Source organism: Hevea brasiliensis, chromosome 13, assembly GCF_030052815.1.
Source record: "Hevea brasiliensis isolate MT/VB/25A 57/8 chromosome 13, ASM3005281v1, whole genome shotgun sequence".
Taxonomy (NCBI): Eukaryota; Viridiplantae; Streptophyta; class Magnoliopsida; order Malpighiales; family Euphorbiaceae; genus Hevea; species Hevea brasiliensis.
Genome location: NC_079505.1, coordinates 9,333,951 through 9,346,089, shown reverse-complemented (window position 1 = coordinate 9,346,089; position 12,139 = coordinate 9,333,951). Strand labels below are relative to the sequence as shown.

The 12,139-nt window shown below is 32.5% G+C and overlaps 1 pseudogene; it reads right to left on the bottom strand.

The window, feature by feature from the left end:
• Window positions 1-261: 261 nt before the first annotated feature.
• Window positions 262-12,133, bottom strand: LOC131169134 (choline monooxygenase, chloroplastic-like; annotated as a pseudogene).
• Window positions 12,134-12,139: the final 6 nt, after the last annotated feature.

Genomic DNA, 12,139 nt, shown 5'->3' with positions numbered 1-12,139 from the left:
TTGATACAGATCAATTAGGCTTGGTTTGGAACCGAACATATCGATTGCACACCCCTATTTGCAATTATTTTGATTGTCTTCATCTTATAGTATCAACAATAAAACTGATGAGGAATTGAAATCCCTTGTATAAAACCAAGTACCAAGAACTTAATGTACTTGATATTCATTTACAAAAATGGGGGGATTGAGTACTTGAAGATCTTGCCTAAGTTTGTGAGTGCATGATTGTACTTGATACTGAACATGAAACTTGTGATTATGCCATCAGGACACTCACATTTTAAGATTATCATGAAGCAATTGGAGGAAATGATGCATAGCTTTCTCAACTGTGGGAGCATATCTACCGCTACAATATTCTAGAGATTCAAGACCACTCTGAACGCCTTCACAAAGCATAATATCCTCAATCTGCAAATCATGTATGAACCGTAAAGATCTGCAACATAGCTAGTAATTTTACAAGAAAGAACTGTAGTCTATCTGTACCTGTACTCTTTCACTATCTACTACTCCTTTCAATGAAAGCTTTGTCGTCCTGAGGACACATATTAATATAGATATCATTAGAATGGGTTCCTGTTAATTACATTCAGTAATTAATAGCACGCATGTCAACAATTTGAGTATGTGTTATTGGTTAAAACCATGGCAACTACTCAGTTTAGCATCTATGAGACAAAGAGCAAGAGAGAGGGGCAGTCACAATATTTTTAGATCTTAAATATTACATAGTGCAGAATTAGTAAACTTGAGATGGTACCTTGTGATAAGCCTCAATAAAGTAGTCAAATATCACTTGGCATTTCCTGGGTCCGAGAAGCAGCACAAGGTTGGTGTCCATCCAAGGCCCATATCTGTAAGACCCAGAAATGGTTCAAAGTACAAAAGAATGGGAACAACAAATAAATCAGTCATCATTATTACATCTTCCACCCAATTACGTACCTGTTAATCATGAAATTAGGATAAATGAAAGCACATAAAGCTTTTGATCCAAGCCGAACAAAATCATCTTCACTTCTAGTTGAGCCACCTTCACATCTTTGGATACTGACCTTTTCGTATATCTATCTCAAAAAAAGCAGTAATTTAGGTGGAGGACAACCGCACTTACTGTGAAATGTCAAAAAAAAAATGATGCTTTTATGTAATAAATTGGGTTAATTTCATTAAAGGACATTTTTGTCGCTCAATTTCAATTTGTATAAGTAAAAAAGCTGAAAGTTTGATTTTGATTCAAGAAGATTGCTTCTACAAAATTTTTGTAGACATTTAGCCAAATTCTTTATGTGACGATAAAATATAATAGCTCTAAGCCTACAAAAATGTATTTGAAAAATTTTACTTGGTTATCATGTAAAAAAATATTATTTATATTTTATCAAAATCTAGCATTGATGATTTATCGAAATAAATTAAATTTGGGAATTTTACTGATAATTGAAATTTAGTGAAAATGCTGAAATTGGAGACCATGAGCAAAAATCATGGCAATCTTATAGATCTATCATAATCAAGTGCTACAATTGATAAAGCTAAAACAAAATGTTCAAGAATGACAAGGAAGCGCAAGAGGCATACTATGGTGGAGTAAGAATCAAGCTTCAAACCAGACGCCAAATCTTTATGTGCATATGGAACATGGCAGCCACCATCTAATTAGTTGTCGCAAAACATCTGAAAAGGAAGAAGGGGAATTAGCGGTCCATGAAATCAAGTCACACAATGCAATTAATGGATATTGGTTTTAGTGTCTTAAGTCTACTGTAGAGTGAGCTCATTGCCAAGGATGATGAATATATGAATTAATTCACCACGAGAAAACATACAGAGAACTGAAAGGGACCTCATTCACCTTGCATAAATGGGCTCCTGTCAAAAATTATTGCTATTAAAATCAAATGCCAAAATTCAGTAGTACAATTATATTGAAGCATCTTACCTTCCAGTTACATTCAATATTGTATACACATCTACAAACATAACTCAAAGAAAAATCAACTCCATTGGTTTTCAGTGTATCAGAACAGATACCAAGCCATTCATTTTCCACCATATTGCCATCAACTTCCTGATAAGGTGAATTCTCTTTGCCCACATTGAGTAGAACAAATGGCCTCCAAGTGGCTACATTTAGTGGAACAAGCCCAAACTCCTATGCTCCAAGCAACAGAAATTAACTAAATTATCCATTGATCATTAATTTGCCATATATTAATGGAAAATGATTACTACTCTAACATTTTAGCAAACATTTACATTGAAATTTTGCATTCCTGTTATTCTTGTTGTTTAAGAAGTTCTCCATCCAAACCATAAGTCCAAGCCTGCATAAAAAGATTGGATACACATTAAATCATGAACTAGCTTATTATAAGAATAGATGCTAAAATTCATTATATTCATATGGCAAAGCAAACTCAATTCCTTCAGTTATGAATTCTATATATTTAAGTTATGGTTCAAGGGAGGAAATGAAATGAAAAGAATAGGAGATATTACCCATGGTAACTTCTTAAATCCTAGAGAGATGTAAGGTTGTAAATAGTCATATATCCTGTGCTAGTGAATAATGTAAAGCTTGGCTGGAGGAAAAGAAAATGTACGATAGAAAATAGACCAAGAAAAAAACAATACCACAGTGGCACAGCCTAACATTGCTCCCACCAGTCTGATGATGTAGCACTTGAGGTTAGAATTCATCAATCCAATTCAACTAAATAAGCAACATTAGAAAATTTAGCAACCAAACTGTGTTTCAAAATCTAGGTGCCACTGCTATGGTAAGAAACCATGGTCACTATAAAAGTTCCAACCTTGTCCACCTTTGAAGTGGACTGCTTCAGGCATTGTCTACTGTCTTCTTGTTGGCTCAGAGACGGAATGCCTAACCCGCCACTAATCACTTAATGAATCACTGGAGCAATTATTTTGGTTTACATCCGTCACACGAAAGCTGTTCCTAATGTAAGACGAAGCATGATGTTTTGGCAACAATCAAGGATGAATATATATACATACACAATATACATACATACATATACATATATGACATGTCCCAAACCTTGTCCACCTGATGCATCTCTCCATAATATGAGGCCTTGTAACCCATGTATCCAGATCATTAAACTTTGATCATCATTTACCTATGATATGAATTTGCCATATCCTCTTTATTAACAATGTGGTGAATCACAAAGCACTATTGCAAGAGATATATATAGCTGAACCTATACTATTCTTTGTTTATGATCAAGATCAAAATAATGCAAGAAAAGGGGCTGAGGGAATTCCAAAATGTTTGCATGAAGCAGCACAGATAAACTCACATGGTAAGGGCATACAAAGCAAGACTTTTTCCCACTTCCCGATGCAAGAAGAGAGCCATGATGGCGGCACACATTGTGAAACGCATGAACCTTGCCATCATCATCTCGACACACAAGAAATTCTACATTTCCGAATCTGCCAGAGTTAATCCTCCATTAGGTTCCCAGAAAAAGAGGAAAAAGATTGATTGAAATGCAGACAAATGGAAGTCATATTCAAGCATTTCCCTTTCTTCTTCTAAGAACCTAATGGAGCCCAAATGATTAGCAACATTTAAATGACAGCATACTGAAAGAAAGCAAGAACAACAAAAAATAAAAAGAACCAAATTTTCTACCAATATAAATGTACCTTACTGTGAAAAAGTCACGAGGATCCTTTATCTGTTCAGTGTATCCTGAAATTCAACATACAACCCAAAATTGGTAAATAAGATTCTACTTCTCCTGTGTTACGATATGTTTGATGTATGCTAATCGCTAGGAGTTGAAGCCTCCACTTTATGCATAATGAAAATACAAGGCAAACCCAATTATGCTCTGAATTCAATATTTCAATTTAGTCTTAAATTGCCGTATTTGATAAAATCATACCAAATTATCAAATTTCTTGTGTTATTAACTATTCTAAGCAACTTGAGACTCTTTTTTTTAAAAAAAAAAAAAAAGAACTAACCAACAGCTTGCCATCCTCCATAGAAAACACGATGGAGCTCATAATCGTAAAATGAAGGGTCGGAGTACCAGGATCTGGGTGGAGTCACGGCTTTCTCTATCGGAATACGAGGGTCAAATTCATCGACGAGTTTCTGACAATGAGTATGGAGAGAGCTTGGATTGTGAAGAACGCAGCATGAGACCTTGAAGGGCCGATTTTGAGCAAGAAATGGAGTATGATTTTTAGGTTGAAGCCTGCGACTGGTGATGAGCTTCAAAGGGATCACTGCGGTGGCAATGGCCATTGTCTTCGCTACGACGGTTGCTTCAAAGTAAACGACATCGACATTCCAGGGTACTCTTGTGTCCTTCTGTTCTTGTTTTGGCGTTCCTCTGCCTGCCGAAGAATCTCTCAGTTTTTTCCACTCTTTTACAATTTTTTTATTTAATTAGTTTTAATTAAAATTTAAAAATAATATTATTCAATCAAAATTTATTAATTTATCTTTAATTTTAATAGATTAAATTATTCTTTAATGTAAGCATGGTTCATAGTTGTGTTTGGGAAGAATGACAAGTCATGATCATAGTATTCCATGATTTGTTTGGGAAGAATGACAAGTCATGATCATAGTATTTCATGATTTTTTCATGGTTTAATTACCAGGTTTGCCAAATTTTTGAAACCACTAACTCAATGGATAAACATAATTTTATTCATTTTTATTCCAATGTTGCTCATATACAATTAATAAAAGTATCTCTTTGTCCCTTAAAACCCTATCTACCGACTATTACTCACTCATAAATTTCTATCCCAATCTCTTACCCCTCCTCTTTTTCACTGCGAACTCTCAAATTTTTATTCTAATCTCTCGCCTCTCCTCTTTTTCATTTTTGTTTCCTTTCTGTTCGCCGACTGGATCTCCTCTTCTTCCAGTAATTTTTTTTCTTCTTTCCTTTTTAATTTTATTTTTGTATTATTTACCCCAAAAAATGCTATTTTTTTAGCCAGTCTTCTTTTGCAATTATTTTTATTTTTTTTTCTTCTTTTTCTATGATTGAGGTTTATAAAATTTTTTTGACATTTTTAAAGAATCTGTTGCCTCACTCTCCTTTCCTCTTGATGGTAGTTCTAATAGATTATGCATCTTGTGCAATGTAATGCTGATCAAAGAAATTTCACTTTGTGTATATATTATGCATTTTTGTGTTATTGTTTTGAAATTTTAATATGGAAATTTGACTTGATACCCTTTTAACTTTGCTAACATTTTCTTCTGGAATCAAAACATTAAAGTCTATGGGTTCCATTGCACACACTAGCTAGGAGCCTAGGATAAGCTTGTCTATCTTAATGAAGCATTTGTAGACAAAGAAATAATGAAAAGCTTTATTATAATACACGAAAGTTCCTGATTTGAGGCATCTATTTATCTATAACTACTGAAAATTATAGCATGTGTTTTTGTGGCATTCCTAATTTGAATATTTCATTATTAGTAGATGGGGAATGATTACATGTAACATGTTCATGAATATGTGTGTTGGTGGTGTGACTAGGGTGCCTTTGGGTTAAGGTGTAACACCCCAAATTTTAAATGTATTATTTTGTGAGTAATATTAATATTTTTATTTTATTTAAATTTTAGGAAATTATTTGAAATTTTTTGAATTTTAGAAATCGAGTTCGATTTTCCGAAAATATAAACTTTGATGATTTTTAAAAATTAATTTAAAGACCACGTGGTAAAACTAAAAATATATTTGGAGTCTACGAATTTTTCTGAGTTTTCTAGAATTTTTTTCGAAATTTTTGGGCCTCGTTTTCGGTTCCAAGGCAGAGTAAAAATTCAAAATTTTTGTATCCTGAATTGAACCGGCCGAATCGAACCGGACCGGATCAGATAGGCCCTTTTCTTTTTCTTCCTCCTTCTCCCTCGCGCCCGACCTCTCCTCCTTCCCTTCTCGTTTTCACTCTCCTCCCTCACCCCTAGGCCGCGCCGCTGCCTCCCCAGCCACCCCACCTCGCCGGCACCGCCCCACCACCTCCCCACGGCCGGCCAACGCTCCAGGCGGCCGGAAAACACGTGCGAAGACCACCCGATGCGTGCACGCCGTTTCGTCTTTCCGACCGAAATCCGGCAGATCCCGCCATCAATTGGGCCGGGTCTTGTGTCAAACACCATCTACACCTCGAGAGCTTTCCATAGACATCAAGAACACCAAAATCCATCGAGCGGTTTGTCCAATTTTTGTCACGAAAATTTTAGTCTATTTCGAATTTTAGGCTAGATTTCTCGCAAATCGTGAACCCCACGAGAAAACCGAGAGTATCAGAGCACTCCACTCATCGAGAGCTTAGCGGAAATATAAATTTCAAAATTTTTCGACACTGTTTTTCGATGAGTCCCACGGAACTTCATAGTGTTTTTTCGAGCATTAAATGAGCTTAAAAAATTTCGTAAAAATTTTATACTACCCCGTGTTGTGGGCTTCGTGTAGGTATCTTCAATTCGTGGAAATTCAACGATTGTGCGTTCATGAATTTCCGCCGATTGCACGGCCACCGAAAAAGTCTCCGTATCAGATCGAGATTTTGGCTGCCCCACCATTGTCAGATGTCTCGAGCGCTTCCCCAAAGTCGGAATCGGCATAGGTAAACCCAAACCTTGCTTTTTCGTAATTTTCTAGTGCTTAAATGGGATTAAAAATTCATGAAATATTCGTGGTAGCTCAGAAAATTATGATTCTTTTTGCATTAGCCTAATAATATTACTGAGGACCGCGGAGAAAAGTTTTAGAATTTTTAGAGTTTATTTGGGTAGTTTTTGCAAAAATGGTCAATTATAAGGACTAAACTGTAATTTTACATATTGTGATTGATTGGATGGGCCTAGGAAGGGTTGTGTGATATGATTAAGTTGTGGATGCATGGTTGGTAGATATAGAAGTATGTTTTAAGCTCTTTTGCAGGTTGGGTAAGTCCTAGATATAGGGGAGACTCTGCCGGATTTTCGACACGACTTAGGACGTCTTTGGTCTTTTTCTTAGTTTGTATTGAGTCAAATTTATTAAATGATTGTAATAAAATTGTCGTGTGAGTCGACACCTTATTCCTTCCGCTTACCGCCACAAAGGATCACTGTCAAGTCTGTGAGTAAAATATTAATTTTAATTGTAATTTCGATATTATTATATGTTCAAGCATGCCCATGCATCACTTATATGTATATATCTATGTAGTTAAACTCTAGGTACGCTTTATGTTGCATTCACAACTGTTAAAGTGCCATGGATGTTGTTGTGGTAATTTGGAGCAGTGTGCGTGCTTTGGCATGCGTGTGATGTGGTGTTGGCTATGGATAGGATGAGTAGACACGGCTTGAGATCTTCGCTGGGACCCGGTCCTTCGGGTTAGACACGGCTTGAGTTCTTCATTGAGACCCCTATTTGATTTATTAAGCGAAAGTCCGGCTTGAGTTCTTCGCTGGCACAGATTGGATTAAAGAGAACTGTATAGGGGATCAGCTCCCATATATTTATGATTTGACATTACTGGGTGTGTGAGTGCTCCAAATTACCTTTTTGCTGTTATGATGTGAAAATATTGATGATTTTGCATTTCACTCTACAGGGTGCATTAGCTTTAGATAGTTATAGAGATTATGGTTAAAATTGATATTTTACTCTCTGAGTCGAACGCTCACTCCTGTTCATTATTTTTCAGGCTACAGGAGGATTTTTGTTGTGGTTAACCTGCTTTTCTCCTTCGCAGGTTGTTTATTAATGTTTGTGTAATTCTATTAACTCTTAGAATTTTCGCATGTGTTAGAAATATTTATTTGTTTTGGGAACTGTAATATAATTGTTATGTTAAGCCTGTAAACTTATTATTATATGCATGTTTATTGGACTGGATGAGGGAGCTGAGCTCCCATTTATTTTATGACATTTGAGTATGTGGAGGGTGAGCTGAGCTCTCCAATTGATTATATATTGTGTTTACAGGTCAGGTAAGTCAAAAACTCCCCGTTCAAAGGTCTACTTTATGGCCGGACTCTGTCCGGTTGAATTCTTGAAATTGGGCCCAAATGGGCCTTAGAGTTTAGTTAAGGAATAGTTAGGCTTACTACGGGCCTCGGAGGCTTTAGACTGGCCCAGCTCCTAGTGCCGGTCCGGCCCATAGGTTGGGTCGTGACATAAGCAAATTTGATTAGATGATTTAGGTCAATTTCCCATTGAATTATACTCATAAGAATCTATTCTCAATTTTAAATTTGAGTATGGAAACCAATTGGAGAAGGTATGCTTTAAAAACATGCTAAACCTTTCACTTAGAAAAAAGTCACCTGGTGGTACCTACTCTCTATTAGAGTTTCAAATCAACAAATTGGTGAATTTGAATTTGGTTTTTTCTAGTTAGTTAAGTCTGTGTCTTATGAGTTTGTAGCATTTTGAGGAATCAAATTCCGATTTTGGACGGATAAGTTATTGACATTTTAGTTTAGTCTATCTTGCTTCACCTGAGTTTGTCACATAGTCTGTCTTTCCACCCATTTTATCATAGTAAATCTATTGAATTAGGTCTAATGATCTTTATGAGAGTTGTAAAAAATTCTGTCCTCTTTCTAGATTGTTATCATAGGCTTAAATCTAATGAGCAGATTGTGAGTTATCACTTAAAAACAGAATCTAGTTCTGTCAACTCTGCTCATTCTAGGTTTTGTCTTCAGACCAAATTTCATCTAGCTTAATGAAATAATTAACCTTAGGTGTCTTCATGAAAGTTGTAGCGCTATTGATAAGGTTTCTGGAAATGTAAAGATCATTCATTTCTTAATTTCCTACAGAGAATAAGCTTGAAATACCAACCTATGTGCAAGAAGAATTGATTTCTATACTTTTATCTATAGTTTGGGCTAGATTTGATAGGCTTAACGAAAGAATGGAGCTGAGCTTTCTTTTTATGATCTGAAACCCAATGGGTGTGGAGTTCAGGAATACCATTTTGCGTTTTGTTTTTTTGTTTCAACCACTGTCAACCACTTTTGGCATATTGAGTGCATGTTTTTTGTTTGTTAATTTTTAAAAATTGAAAACTATTTATAATTTTTTGTTTTGTGTTTTCTGAAATCTTTTTTTTTTTATTTATTAAGTTTCTCATATGACTAGAAAATAAATAAGAATATTTACATTTTTTAGAAATTAAAAAATAAATAAATTCTAAAATTAAAAGTAATATTAAGTATAACAATATATTGGTTTCTTTATATATTTTTTAAAAATATTATTAAAAAGAAAGATTAATGAAAAAAATAATGTATAAAAAAGGTTCATTATAAACCATTACTTTAATAAATTTACATAATATTTACTATTATAATTATTAAGTAAAATGAGCAAATTTAGAAAAGTTTAACTTATTTGAAAAAATAATTGTCCTATAATAGTGGAGGAGTGAGGTCAGGGAATAAAAGAAACTGAAATAGAAAACCAAATGTGGTTGTTTCCCATTTTGATTGCCAAGTTTTAAAAACAAACAAGAAAAAAAAAAAGGAAAATATAAAATAAAAAGCTCAATAAAAAAAAAATTATTTTTTAGGATGAAAAATCAAAAACAAAAGTGAATCTGAATACACTTTACAAAAATTTGTCTGTGTTCTTATGTGGTAAGAGTGGAATTGCATTTTATTTTGACATTAATTTCTTCTGTTTTGTGATGATTCAAAGTCATCTGGGAATATTGCTTTTTGTGGTAATATGTTTTCAATTGTGGAAGTTATGGACATTGTTCAACGAGCCAAATCAAATCAAAATATTTAATTCGATTATTTTATAAATTCAATTTGATTTAATTTTTATAATAATATTAATAATTTAAAAAATTTTTTTTTATTCAACTTCAATTTTAAAAACTACCCAACCCCATGCAGACCCTAATTATATATGTTTGGTCTGCAAATACAAGGAAATGAATACAAAAGTGCATTTTCATATTCCATCAAAGAGCAACAATTCCATTCTCTGTTCTCATTATCAAATAATAATAATAATAATAATAATAAATTTTAATCTAAAAATATTTAAATTATTTTATGAAAACTCAAATTTAAATTTTAATAAATAAACCATTTGAAAGAAATCTCACCAAGTCTCCATTGACTGCGTTTTTCCTTAGCCATTCAATGGGTTTCTTACACGAAATCTCCTGGAAGTTGAATTTCAATCCTGATTTGTTTCCTCCGATTTTATAAGCTTCATGACCCGCACTATGCTGCAGATAATTTTTTATATTTAGTATATTAATATAATTAATAAATAAATATTTATATTAATAATTCATCTATTATATATTATAAATAAAATTATTATCAATTAATAATTATTAACTTCATTTAGTTAAATTTAATTGAAATAAAATTTTAATTATTTATTATATTGCATATTATTTTTATGTATATAATTTAATTTAAGAACAATCATTATTAATAATATAGTATTTATTGTTTACGTATTATAATAATAAAATATAATTTAATAAAAAAATTAAAACTAAAAAAAAAGAAAGGACAAAAGTAAGATTGACATTTTACTGTTCATAAAAAACCAAACGTGAAACTCATTTAATTATATCATTTAGCGGCTGTTTAGTATTATATTTAAAAAATCTAAATTATTTTTCCATATAAAAATATCATTTTAAATATTATTAAAAAAATAATTTAAAAAATTATTAAATTATTTTTTAATATTTTCTAATTAATATATATAAAAAAATAATTTTCTCAATAATAATTTTCAATAGCAATTCAAACACACCCTTAGCTATATACAAGTTATATCATAGTGGCACAATGCTGCTGGTGTAATTTTTTTATTAAAATTTTTATAATAATATTAATAAATAAACTTTTTATATGTATATATTTTAAATAAAATTATTATTTATAATTTATTACAAAATTTATTTAATTTTTTTTATTTTCTACACAATATATTATATACGGTTTGAATAAAAAAATTATAGTACTATAATTTCTTAAATTAATAAATTAACAATTTCATAGTCATTGTAATCATATTGTGATTATATATATATTTGAAATATGAAATTAACACAAAGCTGATTCCCTTATAGAAATAAAGCCATTAATCAAACCAAGCTACTTGACACCATCTCTTTGATCTCATTGTAACTTATTCTATAGGCAAATAAAAAGATATGCAGGTAATTAACTAAAACAAAAGCAAACAATGACTCGAAGCCTATAAAATATCAGAATAACATTATCAAAACATTAAAAAATACTTAAGCCACAGCAAACCAGCCTCAGCAGGTGGATTAAATTAAAATAAAAAAACTGGTGCATAAATAGAAAGCCACACCATGCTCATTTCCAAAGAGTGTAGCTAAATCCTATGTTTGCTTGGATGGAAAAAGAAAGAAAGAAAAGGGAAAAAAAAAAAAAAAAAACATAAAGACTAAAGAGGAAAGAAGAGTGACTTCCCTTCCTTACATGTAAACCGTAAAATTCCATCCTTCACCAAATTCGAAAAAGTGTTTAAACATGTAAGTTTAAATTGTGTCTTCGTTCGTCTGAGCAGTTGGCTCCTTGTAGGGCTACCTGCCACAATTTCAAGGAAAAAAATACTTTAGAAACCCCATTTCAGTTTCTTGCAAACTTTTAAGTAATAAATAAGTAAATAAATAAATATGTAATGAAAGTCTTAAATTATGCAGTGATTTTGAAACGATTAACAAAAACACAGCAGAGTTTAAGCCAGACTAATCATCCTCAACTGAAATGCCTTGAAACTATTGTGTTTCTTTCGATGCGATATAAGCTGTGCTGACAAGATTTCATGTGAAGATTTTGGTGATATTGAATTTATAACACATCATATGACTTACCAAAGAGGGAAGAAAAAAATGGAAAACTTACATTAGATGAAAGTTAAACAAATCATGCAACACCCACACCATTGCACCTCCTGTTCTTCCTCATTGACTTGAGTTATGGTTCTTGGAAAATATCCAGCCACATAAGAGCATTGAGAGCTTACATCCAAAGCATAATCATAATATCATATGGGGTACACATAATTGCAGCTTAAGCAATTTCAATGATCATTGCTTATTAAAT